This window comes from Microcebus murinus, chromosome 10 (assembly GCF_040939455.1).
Source record: "Microcebus murinus isolate Inina chromosome 10, M.murinus_Inina_mat1.0, whole genome shotgun sequence".
Classification (NCBI taxonomy): domain Eukaryota; kingdom Metazoa; phylum Chordata; class Mammalia; order Primates; family Cheirogaleidae; genus Microcebus; species Microcebus murinus.
Genome location: NC_134113.1, coordinates 63,850,929 through 63,864,026, shown reverse-complemented (window position 1 = coordinate 63,864,026; position 13,098 = coordinate 63,850,929).

The window sequence follows — 13,098 nt, the reverse complement described above, 5'->3', positions numbered from 1 at the left end:
GTTATAAATTAATAAAGGCCTTGACTAGAGGTGCTGCTTTAATAGTATTCATGGAAAAGAACATTATAGTTTTTTCCTTGTTTCCATAACCTTTTCTGGATGAACGTCATCAAAATATTCCTGGAACTTGAAATCTATGTTTGTCTTTCCCAAATCCAATTCTGCAAATCTGAATAAGTGAAATGAGTTTCATAAAGTTGATATGAACTCATTAACTTCATCAGTGAAGGTGTGAAAGGCTACAGTCTTATTTTTCCCAGGCAAGTGGGTTGTCTGTAATAAAACACCTATCACTTCAGGGATTTTAAATTAGCAAGCCATCTGGCAGGAAAAAAAAAATAATGAGGACAGCATTACTCATGAGGGAGTGCTTGGGTTTGACTCAGAGGGCTAAACAACACTGAGAATAATCTGGTTATATATTCTTTTAAGTTAAAGTTTCAGTTCTTATTAAAACATCATGCTTCTAAGGGTCACATTTTTAGATAAAATCTCATGTTGTAAAACCAAAAATATGCATGCAAAACTGAGCAAGCAATTGTTAATTAGATGTAGATCTCACTGTTTAGTTGAGTTCTAGATAGTAGTGAAGATCTCATTAATTGTTCATGTTCATTCTTTATCGTGAGGTGCCCGTTAAGTCCTGCAATGCACCATTGAAATCATTTGTTTCCAGTATCTTCTTGACATGGTTCCCCTAATGATCTAGGCCTATCATTGTTTAAGAAAAACAAAACAAAACAAAATCTAGTATGAAGGAAGGTATGAGGATTCATTCACTGCTAGCTCGTAGAAGGATAATTGCTTTTGGCTTTTGGAAAAGCAATTTGTCAATATTGTTAGGAACACAATATTGTTAGGAACACAATATTGTTAGGAACACAAAAAGTGTTCCTAACTTTTCACCTATTACTTTCAAATCAGATTTGCACATATAATAATAATTAACTAATAAAACTAAAAAAAAAAATCCTCATTGTCTAAGAACAAGTCAACAAACCCCATGGTACATTTGTAGGCTGAAATATCACCATGCTTATATAATGGTCAGGGTCTTTTGAAGTGGGACCAGTTTATTTGAGCTTCACATTCACAAAGAGTCTGGAATTTAGACTTTTCACTTTGTAGCCATGTAGCACAAATAGAGTCATAGGTTTATACTAACAGAATTTATACACGCACATACACACATACTCCCTACAACTTTAAATTTATATCACGTTATCTGATGGAAACTCTTGGATGGTAGGCTTACAAGTAATATTTCTATACCCTTTGCAAAATCTAAATGTTCTATTATAAATATTAACTTTATAAATAGAAAAACAGCAATACAGACTGTATTTTTTTAAAAAACACTGAATAAATAAGCAATTCATAAATTTCTTTAAAAATTCATTTCAATTTGGTATGCAGAGCACAACAATGTAGGACGTCTAATAATAAGCATCTTAACACAAATGACAGATGGACTTTTCCCCAACACTAACATTTTTACTGGCTGTCCAACTTATATAATATAAAACTCTTTCTATTGCTGTGGAATAGTTTTATTTAGCTATTCTTTGTCCTACTTGGCTTTCTAGACACCTGAGTCAGTTGTTATATGCAATTCTAATATACACATGCCCTTGTTTTCCAAAGTTAAATCACAATTTTCTCAGTTTGAGTTCTCCCATAAACAGAACCTGAAACACAAATTTAGGCACTGGTATTTTATTTGGGAGTGGATCCCAGAAAGCTGAAGCGAGAGAACAGAGCAAATGTGACAGAGAACAGGAAAAGCCAATAAAAGGTGAATTATTGAGGTCACATTTGTAGATAACAGGGGCTTACCTCAGCCAGATCCTCTGATAAATATGCAGAATGCCTCTAAACAGTGTCCATACAGAAGAGAGCTGAGGTATTTATTCTCAGATCCCAACCCCTCTAGCATGAATAGCCCTGGTCTGCCAGGCAATGCCTGTCATGCGAGCTGAGTGGGCTTCTGCATCTTTGGTGAAAATTATGGGACAGAAATGCAGTGAGATGCTTGGCTCATGTTCAAGGAGGGGTTCTGTGAGCATGCACAGAAGTATCCATCCCCACAACAACTGAAATTAGGGGTAGAGTAAGAAGATGCGTTGCGGGACAGCAAAAGAATCTGCTCTAACCTGCCCTACGCTGCTCCCAGATCTACCTGTAACTCACATTAATTATACTATGTCAATTACTCTTCAGGATGTTGGCCACATTCTCTTAAGACTCAATAATTTGGCTTCGTGAGAACAACTACTATACACACTGCCGCAGCTTTCCTTGAGGTGATAAACAATGTTTATTGTCACCAACCTCTACCATCCATTCTAGATTGCCCCCTACCCTTGTCCAGCCAGCAGGGAAGCTGATTTAGGTGTTTGTTCAGTTGGATGATGGAGATCTTCCCTGAGGCATTTGAGACTTCGGTCGCTTGTTTCTTTTCAATGCCCGGTTGCTGAGAAATACTCTACTAAACCTCCATGTTCTAGGTGGCATGATTCAGACATTTATTCCTGAGGGGCCTGAGCATTTAGTTGTTTCACTTTTGTCAAGGTATGTAAAATGGAATTTTCATTCACTCTTATCAGGCATAGAAGCTCTAAGAGATGCTTCAATAAATGTCCAAGTTCTAGACACATTGTGCTCCATTCTGATTATGTAGCAGTGAATTTAGCTCCTCATAATAATCTGAGTTCATTTGCCCCTACCAGTATAACGATTTTCTTTGTCTGGGGATCTACTAACATATGATGCCCCATTTTACCACACAGTTGTCATGGCTTCAGTTTCAGTGAAAATATTACTGTGTACATTGGTGGAAGTGTGTCCTCCCCTGGAAAACAAGGACTTCTAATTCAGCAGAGATTAAAGTTGTAAGGAGAGGAAAGACACATTCTTTAGCTGTTTTTCCCTACTAGGAGATTGACTCCTTGGGAACAAGAAGTAATGGCATAAGGACCTAATTCTGCATATAGACTTCAATTCCTAGACCCATATATTATGACTATTTAGGGCACAGTACTATTGAGTCAGTGCTTTGCAACACCCTAAAGAACAATACCCCAACCCTACAGGCTTTCATCCATAAGCTGGCACCTTAGATGAGCTTTGTAAGGATCATTACCACATTCTGGCTATTACCAGGTGATGCAATACATTGCAATACTAGTGAATTCCATGGTAATGCACTCATTGTTGTACATTTGTTTGCAACAAAATAGATAGACTAGTGATAGAATTCCCAGGAGCTGGACATCAAATCCTTCCTCAAAGCATATTGAGGTGGCACATGTCCAAAATCCATTAATAAGTCATTCAAAATCTCTAGACACTGCATAAATAACTCCCATGATCTCTACCAATTTATTTTTCCAAACTACATTTCCCCTACTATGATTTGTCTACTGATTCATTTTCTCCAGCCAAACTATACATTCTTTTACAGATATACATCCCATTCTTTAAAGATTCTGGGGTCCTTCGCTCATGCTCTTTCTTCTATTTGGAGTTTACTCTGTCTTCAACTCCACATGGCGAAACAAAATACACCTTTTCGGGACTGGTAAAAAACAATCTCACCTAACAAGCATTTGCTATTTCCCTGTTTCCCACACCATTGCTCTTTATTCTACCACAAAACTTTCTATATTCCTAAGCTGCAGTATTTCTCTCCTTTTCTGAAAATCCCTAATCCCTCATCTATATCTCTGCAATAGTATCTCCTATTACTGTTCTTTGTGTATCACAGTCAAAACCATGGCCCTATGGATCAGTCCTTGAGCACTGTTGCATTTAACGGAGCAGTTCTCTTATGTTGCCCTTTCTGTACTGATTTTGTTTTGCAAACACCCAAAGAATAGTAAATATCTCCTTTCAGGGAAATGTATTTTGTGGAGGGACAAAGGCCAATTGCTTACATTTTGTCCTATCAGGATGTCCTGTTCCTAGCTCCCCTACTAGGAGATTGACTCCTTGGGAACATGAACTAAGTCTGATTGATAACATTATTACCCTTAGCATAGTGGCTGGCACATATTAGGGACTCATTTTCCTGATTTGCAATTTTGGCTGTGCCATGTAACTTCTCTCTGATTCATTTATTTCACTAAAGGTATAATATTTTAATTTATCTCATCTAAAATAAGATAAGGAGGTACATGACATCATATCTTTTTAACATCTACCAGAGACCCAGGAGTATAAAGTAGACTGTTGGCCATTTCTAACTGATTACAATAGTTCATCGTTTTGCACTTGCAACATATTTTGTACATGTGCAATTCTATAAGGTATCGAATTTTCCTCTCCCAAAACCCCTTTAAAGAAACATAATTTAAAAATATTGGTTTTAAATGGAAATATCATGTTAGAGGGCTACCTGTATGGTTAGTGTTCTCTCCATTTACATTTTAAATCAGGAGATCTACCTTCATCTTCAAATTAAAATAAGGCCCAAACATCTGCTTCTTCATTTACCAGTTCTAAAATGAAGTTATTCAGATAAGAACTAAAAGACAGGCTATTGAGAAGATAAAAGAGATGTTTAATAAAATTTATCCTTAACTTTGTGGATTTGAAATCTGTCATTTTAAATACTGACAATACCTCATTATTTATGCCCCAAAGTTTTGTCTCCCCAAGATCCTATTTTATCTTTGCAGGATGCATTTAAAAATTTTTTTTCCCTAGACAATCTTAAAAGCAGGCACCACGAAAGTTGGTACAGCAGCTTCCTTCTACCCACATTATTCATTTTTGGCTCCTACCCCTTGACAACTATCCACTACTTATCAGGTAAAAATGTAATTATCAAACTAATTCCATGGATTTTTTTTTTCCATTTGTGTTTCTTATGTCTTGAACCAGGACAGCCCCTGGGCCCATGACAGATTCAGATGGTATCTCCATTCTTATCGTGGCCTGTAGGAGATGTTGATGATTCAAGTTGAGATAGGATATTTCCAGTCAGACTTACAATCTTTCACTTATAACAAGCCAGAGTGATGATTTTCATAAGACATGCTTTAGTGCCCAGCCATATAATTGCAAGGCACAAGATAAATTTCAGAAAACCTTCTTTAGGCTTCTAAGTGATGTGATTTCATTACTTTCTCAGGACATACAGAAAATAGTCTCCTCTTTTCCAGCAACAACTCTACAGTTTAATTAATTTCTCACATAGTTTTAAAACGTGACAAAGTCTAATCACTCCCAGTTGTCTGTGTTGCCTCAGGCTGTGCAGCAGAGATTAAAAGGAAACAGTCACAGCCGATGTCCTGGTCTACAACTCTCTCTCAACTTATCCATCCTAGGCATAGATCATGCTGGTTTAGAGTAATAAAGGTTTTTTTCCAACAGTGTGTGCCCTTCTTCTTCTTTTCTCTCTCTTTCTCTCTATCTTTTTTTTTTTAATTTTTTGCAGCCTCAGCAGGAAGAAATGTTTTGTGGCTAATTTTACTAGGTGAAAAGATTTGATCATTCTCTCTCTTCTGAGGGCAAATGAGAAGGTGTTATCTAAATAAGCACTTACTAATTTCATCTTTACAGGTAATAAGATGAAAGATAATAGTCATAATTTCTCCCCTTTCCAAGGTGCATTCTACTTGATTTGGATTAATCTATAAATTCAATCATTTTATTTTTAAAAAGGAAGGAATACTGATATGGATGTAGCAATCAGCATCCCAAAGTTCTTAATAGGTTATAACTGAAATAAATTAAACCTAACATTTCAGATTTGCCATAGAAAAAAATGTAAAACACTATGATTATATCCAAAAACCTATTGCATCTGTATAGATGTAGAAAATGTGCATTGATAGAATCCCATATGAAAATGAGTTAGGTTTCCTTGGTTTGTAATTAACAATGTCATATGTACAACTAAAAGATGAATGTGACCTTATACTATGTTAGTGGCAGTAGAAAGGCCCAGAAGAAAGGGTGTGATAGTTCAACAACTCTCTGGGCTTCTAAGGAATTCTGCCTCATTCTGGAGACACATTTACTCTAAGTGATCTAATGTTGAGATGACCTAGAATAAAATATTTTGAAAACATGAAAAATATTTATGAGATGGGGTAAAAGAAATATTAGGGTTTATTCACTTAAAAGGCAGTTTAATGGGATGTGATATGTTTATCCTTATCCTGCTATCATGCATTCCTTATGTCATAATTTTAATTAAATTAAATTCACGTTTATTGACTATGTACCCCACTCTTGGCAAGATGATGAGATTGAGAATGAGAAATGGATTCCAGTTTTGGGTCTTTTCAATTGCTGGTATGTGACCCTGGGAAAGCATTTCATCTTTCTGAGTTGCAATATTCTCAATTGTAATGTGGGATGATCATACCTATTGCACAGAGTGGTGCCAAGTATTATATTAGGTACTGTATGAAATGTAGCAGAGTCCAGCTCACAGCAAGCACTTGTTATATCTTTTTGTTGTTGTTGTTATCTTTTTGAGTAATTTTACTATTAACATTCAATGTATTTAGTAGGTCTCCATTGGAATAAATGAGTACCAAAGTGTTAACTTTATTGATATATTTCTATTCAAATAAACAATAACTTTTTGTTTTATACATTCCTTATTGATGCTCAAACATTTTCTAGTTCATAGATACCTTGGAAATTCTGGTAAAAGCTATGAGTCCCTTCTTCATATATGGGCATACACAAATAGAAACACATGCACAAAATTTTGTTAAATAATTGATTTATTAAAGTTCTTCTCTTAGATTATATCTTCAACAAATAAAAATAAATTAAGTTAATAAAATTAAAAATTTCACAGAGAAGGGAAAAAGATGCTCTTCTATTGAAAATGTATGAGAATCATATCTGTTGGGAATGGTACTAATATTAGGCAGTCTATCTCTCTTAGGGACTATGTGTTAAGAACAGAGGATAAGAGATATTATCTCAAGTTCAGGTAGAAATTAGAGTTCATTATCACTTCTCGGCCTTTTGGCTAAGATCAAGTGTAAAAACTAGAGTTCATTAAGAAATATCCAAAGAATTTACTAAATAATCCCTGGATATGGGATGGCATGTAAATGGAATGTTTATTCTTGTTCATTTGCTGACATTTAGCAAATTCATTTCCAAGCACTACTTTGGGATCAATTTCAGAGTTTAGATTCTGTCAACAGAAAAAATAAGTTTTGTTATACTTATTTTCTAAATCTTTATAAACCAGTGGTCACTTTTATAATCATAAAAATATTAAGCTCTCATTTAATGTAATCTGAATTGCAAAATAACTAAATATTTGTATAGACATTAAAGTGCTGACAATTTTGAAAACATTTTTAAATTAATTTGGCTCCCAAAGACGCCAGTAATGCCTCTCTCCATGCTCATGCCACTTATTCCTTGCTGTCATTAAGTCCAAAGCTTGTATATACTTAAATAATGTTATAATTATGGCCCAGAAGGAAGCAAAAATAAATAGAGGATTAAAGTGATTATTCAAGTTATTCTAACAAATCTTTTTTTCTTTGGCTATTGTGGTGCTTAATGTCTTTTCCAAGGAGTTCTCCTGCTCCTCCTTCTTGGTCACAGAACCTGGTGCCTGATTCCAAGGTGAAGACGTGACTCAAGTTGGAAGATTTATAACCCATAAACTAACTTTAAGAGCTTGGATCAGGAGTAGGAATAATAATCCAAGAAAAGACAATTGGAATCACTCTCCTGGCTTTTTAACCAGAAATAACATGTTTGCGTGTTGGAGATATTGTGTGCACATGCATTTGTAGGGGATGGGGGATACATATTTTTCTATGGTTGCAGAATTGAGTGATGCAACCCCAAAGTCTATTTGTACATCACACAGGCAGAATGAACCTGTATATACAGAAAAGCAGAGATTAGAGACAGCAGAGACTACCTTGAAATCACCACATTTCAATATGCCAGATATATGCTGATGCCCATAGTTCTTCATTCAATTCTATGAAGTATGTTAGTGTCTGATTATACATATATATATGCATATATATATATGTATTTGTTTAAGCTGGATTGAATTGAGTCACAACCACTTGCAATTGAGATGGTTAATACAATTGCTAAGAATTTCAGTATATTATATATACAGCCATGCATTGATTAAAAATGGGAGTATGTTTTGAGAAAAGCGTTGTTAGGTGATTTTGTTGAGCTAACATCATAGAGTATACTTACACAAACCTAGATTGTATAGCCTGCTATAGCCCTAGGTTATATGTTATAGCCTATTGCTCCTAGGCTACAAACCTATACAGCATGTTAATATACCCAATACTGCAAACAACTGTAACATAATGGTAAGTATTTAGTATATCTACAAATATCTAAACATAAAAAGATATAATAAAAATGTCGTATAAGATAAAATATGGTACACCTGTATAGTGCAGCTCCATGACAATCTTATGGGACCACTATCATATATGTGCTGTCATTGGCCAAAATATTGTCATGTTGTACATGACTGTATGTGTGTATATATATATGCATATATATACACACACACACATATGTGTGTGAGTGTATAACTGCATCTTTCTATTACATTTTATTAGTGATATCTCTGGGCAATTTCTTTCTTCTCATAATACTTTTAAAAAAAGTATTCTTTATAGCACTGGCTCTAGCCCTGGCCTCTAGTAAGCGATACTGCTGCCAGTTTTCACCACTGGTTCCCAGACCTGCTGCTGCAGAGAAGGAAGTCAGCACCAACAAGTTGTAATTATGCCTTTCTGTCTGAGGAAAGCTTCTCCTACAGTTGCCAGCAGGAGTCAGTGTGGGATCTGGCTGCCACCACTGAAAGAGTTTATCTTGAAGCCACCATCAAAAGGAGACATCAAGAGGGAAATAAAAAATGGAGGATTAGAGGCAGCCTGCAAACCTGCAGTTCCCAAGGAAAGAAGAGTAAATAGGAAGCAGGTGCCTACCTATGGATAGCTATATTCAGAAGGAGCATTATGAAGCCACAGAGAAGCACATGGGACTCTGAGTGTGGAAAAAGAAAAAGGTGATGCACGATACATTTGATTATATCAAAGCACACATGAGGAAGATTAGGAGGACAGAGTGCTGGGGCACCGTGCTCACCCTGCAGGTGCTGTAGCTGAGTTATGAGAGGGGCTCTCTTCACTGCCACAGATCAGGGACCTGTCTGGAGTTCAGCAGTGAAAGCCATCCTGAGCTCTCGAGTGCATGGTGCCAGACTGGCACAGGATTCAGCTTTGTTGCTGTAGCCTTCACATTGCCCCCAATGGCCTAGGGAGGGAGTGAACCAATGGGAGGCTCCTTGAAGCTGTACTCAGTGACTGGAAGCCAAGTGCCCCCTCCCCAACAGCACAATGGGATCTGAGCACATGGGCTCCAACCTAGGAGGCTTTGGGTAACTGCTTTGGTGGGTCCTGGAGGGTACTGGGAGAACTCAGCAGTCCCTGGGCCACTAGAACCAACTTCTACCTATGTGACTTGTCATCCAGTCCCTGAGCTTGCCGAATAGCATGCCACCTGCTTGGCACCAATTCTGCCCTCCATCTCCCAACTGCTTGCTCAGCCCTGACCCCTCTCCAGGTTGGATCACCCTGCCACCCCCATGGCCCTGCTCCTGGCTCTGAAGCCCTGCTCAGTAGCTTTACTTCTGGCTCCTCCCCAGCCTCAGCTTTGAGGTTCACACAACAGAGCCAGAGGCTCCTCCTCTCTGTCACCGGAGCTTCCACTAGGTCTGGGACACTATCCCAAGATTCCAGTGCTGTATCTGGGCCCCAAGACCACCTCTACTGCTGCAGGAATTTCTCCAAAGTCCAATGCCTTGCTAGGTATCCCCCAGCCTCAAGCCACCACCAGGGACCTAGTTTGAGCAAATGCCCACAGCCTGGAAACTCATGACCACTGCCAGCATAGCCTCACCTGGTTCCTACTGTCACCTCTGCAGCGTGACTCCAGCCAGAGCAATCCCTACAAAACCAGCCTTAGTGAAGAGGGTTTTGGGGAGCTCCCAACTCAAACATCCTACAATTATGGTATAGGTGTTCCATATGGTGAACAGGCCAATATCCAGCACAAACAGCATCCACACAGGCTTGAACAGAGGAAATTGCAGTTGAACAGATCAAATCAGAAAGGCTGCATTATAGGCTTCTAGTGCACAAACCCCTCCCCTGCAATATCAACATTCCAGAGTAGGAAGAAGAAAAGCACAATTTAGGAATATTCCCTTCTTCTAATTAAGCAGTTCCCAGAATGGACAGGTGCCCCACAAATCTATTATCCCTGAGTCAAGGAAAGAGGTTTCAGATGAGAAGAAACCAGCAAAAGAATCCTGATAACATGAAAAATTAAAACAGATCAATAACCCCAAGAGATTATAATGAAGCCAAAGTAGTGAACCTAAACTAAAGGAAATGATTGAAATGACAGAAATGGAATTCAAAATATTGATGGCAAATAAGATGAATGGAATTAAAAAGAAAGTCAAAAACCAGCAACAACAAAAAATGCCAAAAAAATTTCAGGAAACTAATGAAAAAGTCACTAAAGAGCTGAACAACATAAGGAAGGATATAATAGAACTCAAATAAATGAGTCATTTAGAGAATTTTAAAACACAGCAGAAAGCACAGACAACAGACTAGACCAAGGAGAAGAATCTCAGAGCTTGGAGTCAAAGCTCTCAAGCTAACTCAGTCATTTAAAGAGGCAGAGAAGAGAATAAAAAAAGATGTGAAGAAAAGCTTTTCAAAAGGAGATAGACAAATGGCCAATAAACATGAAAATAAGCTTAACATCATTATCAGAGAAATAAAAATTAAAGCTACAATGAGATATCACCTTACCTTAGTTAGAATATATTTTATTAAACAGTCCAAAAACAATAGATGCTGGCATTGATGCACAGAGCAAGGAACCTTTATATAGGGTTGGTGGTACTGAAAATCAGTACAATCTCTATGGAAAACAGTATGGAGAGTCCTGAAAGATCTAAAAGTAACCTATAGTTTGATCCAGCAATCCCATACTGGGTATTTACCCAATGATAAGAAGTAATTTTATCAAAAAGACACCTGCACTTGAGTGTTTATTACAGCACAATTCACAATTGCAAAGATGTTGAGTCAACTCAAGTGTCCATCGAATCATGAGTAGATTAACAAAATGTAGTATATGTATACTATGGAGTCCTACTCTGCCATGAAAAGGATGAATTAAGGCCTTTTGCAATAATTTGGATGGAACTGGAGATTCTTTTAAGTGATGTACCTAAACAATGGAAAAACAACCACCACATATACTTGCTATTAAATCAGAACTAACTGATGAACATCCATGTGAATAGAGGGAAGTAAAACTCAGTGGAAATCAAGCAGGGGGGATACGGAGGGAGGATAGGCAAAAACCTACTTAATGGGTACAATGAACACTCTCTGGGCGATGGGCACACTTTTAATCTTGACTCAAGCATAACAAAATTGAAACACGTAACCCAAAACATTTGTACCTCTGTAATATTTTGAAATAATAACAAAATTAATAAAAGGTGAAGAAATTATACAAAAAAGTATTTTTACCTAATGTGCTATATAAAGTATTTGTAACAGAATAATTAGCACTTTAGAGAAATATGTATGATTTTCCTAATATAAACACAAAATTTTAAACAGGACCCACATCTTTCACCTCTCACAAAAATCAACTCACGCTGGATAACAGACTTAAACCTAAGGTATGAAACTATTGGAATTCTAGAGGAAAATGTTGGAAACACTCACCTAGACATCGGCCTAGGCAAAGAGTTTATGAAGAAGTCCCCAAAGGCAATCACAGCAGCAACAAAAATAAATAAATGGGACATGATCAAATTAAAAGCTTCTGCACAAAGAAATAGTCATGAAAGTAAACAGACAACCTACAGAATGGGAGAAAATTTTTGCATCCTACTCATCTGATAAGGGGCTGATAACTAGAATCTACTTAGAACTCATGAAAATCAGCAAGAAAAAAATCAAACAACCCTATTAAAAAGTGGGCAAAGGACTTGAACAGAAACCTTTCTAAAGAAGACAGAAGAATGGCCAACAAACATATGAAAAAATGCTCAACATCTCTAATCATCAGGGAAATGCAAATCAAAACCACAATGAGATATCACTTAACTCCAGTGAGAATGGCCTTTATCAAAAAGTCCCCAAACAATAAATGCTGGCATGGATGCCGAGAGAGAGGTACACTCCTACACTGCTGGTGGGACTGCAAACTAGTTCAACCTCTGTGGAAAGCAATATGGAGATACCTTAAAGCGATACAAGTGAATCTACCATTTGATCCAGCAATCCCATTGCTGGGCATCTACCCAAATGATCCAATGACACTCTACAAAAAAGACACCTGCACTCGAATGTTTATAGCAGCACAATTCATAATTGCAAGGCTGTGGAAACAGCCCAAGTGCCCATCAATCCAAGAATGGATTAATAAAATGTGGTATATGTATACCATGGAGTACTATTTAGCTTTAAGAAACAACGGTGATATAGCACATCTTATATTTTCCTGGTTAGAGCTGGAACCTATAATATTAAGTGAAGTTTCCCAAGAATGGAAAAACAAACACCACATATACTCACCAGCAAATTGGTATTAACTGAGCAGCACCTAAGTGGACACATAGGTACTACAGTAATAGGGTATTGGGCAGGTAGGAGGGATGAGGGGGCCAGGTATATACATATATAATGAGTGAGATGTGCACCATCTGGGGGATGGTCATGCTGGAGACTCAGACTTGTGGGGGGAGGAGGGAATGGGCATTTACTGAAACCTTAAAATCTGTACCCCCATAATATGCCGAAATAAAAAAAAATAAAATTTTGCTTATATATTTTTCTGAAAATAGTATTCAAATAAGCAATGTCATATAATTATTTCAATTCAAATTTCATTTTCTAGAACTTTAAGTTAATATTGTATAAAATTAAGAACTCCAAGCTTAAGATTGCTTTTTTAACATAGACGTTGTATAAACAAACAATATTTATGAAGAAAATTGTGTGAAGACGAAAATGTGAAAACTGC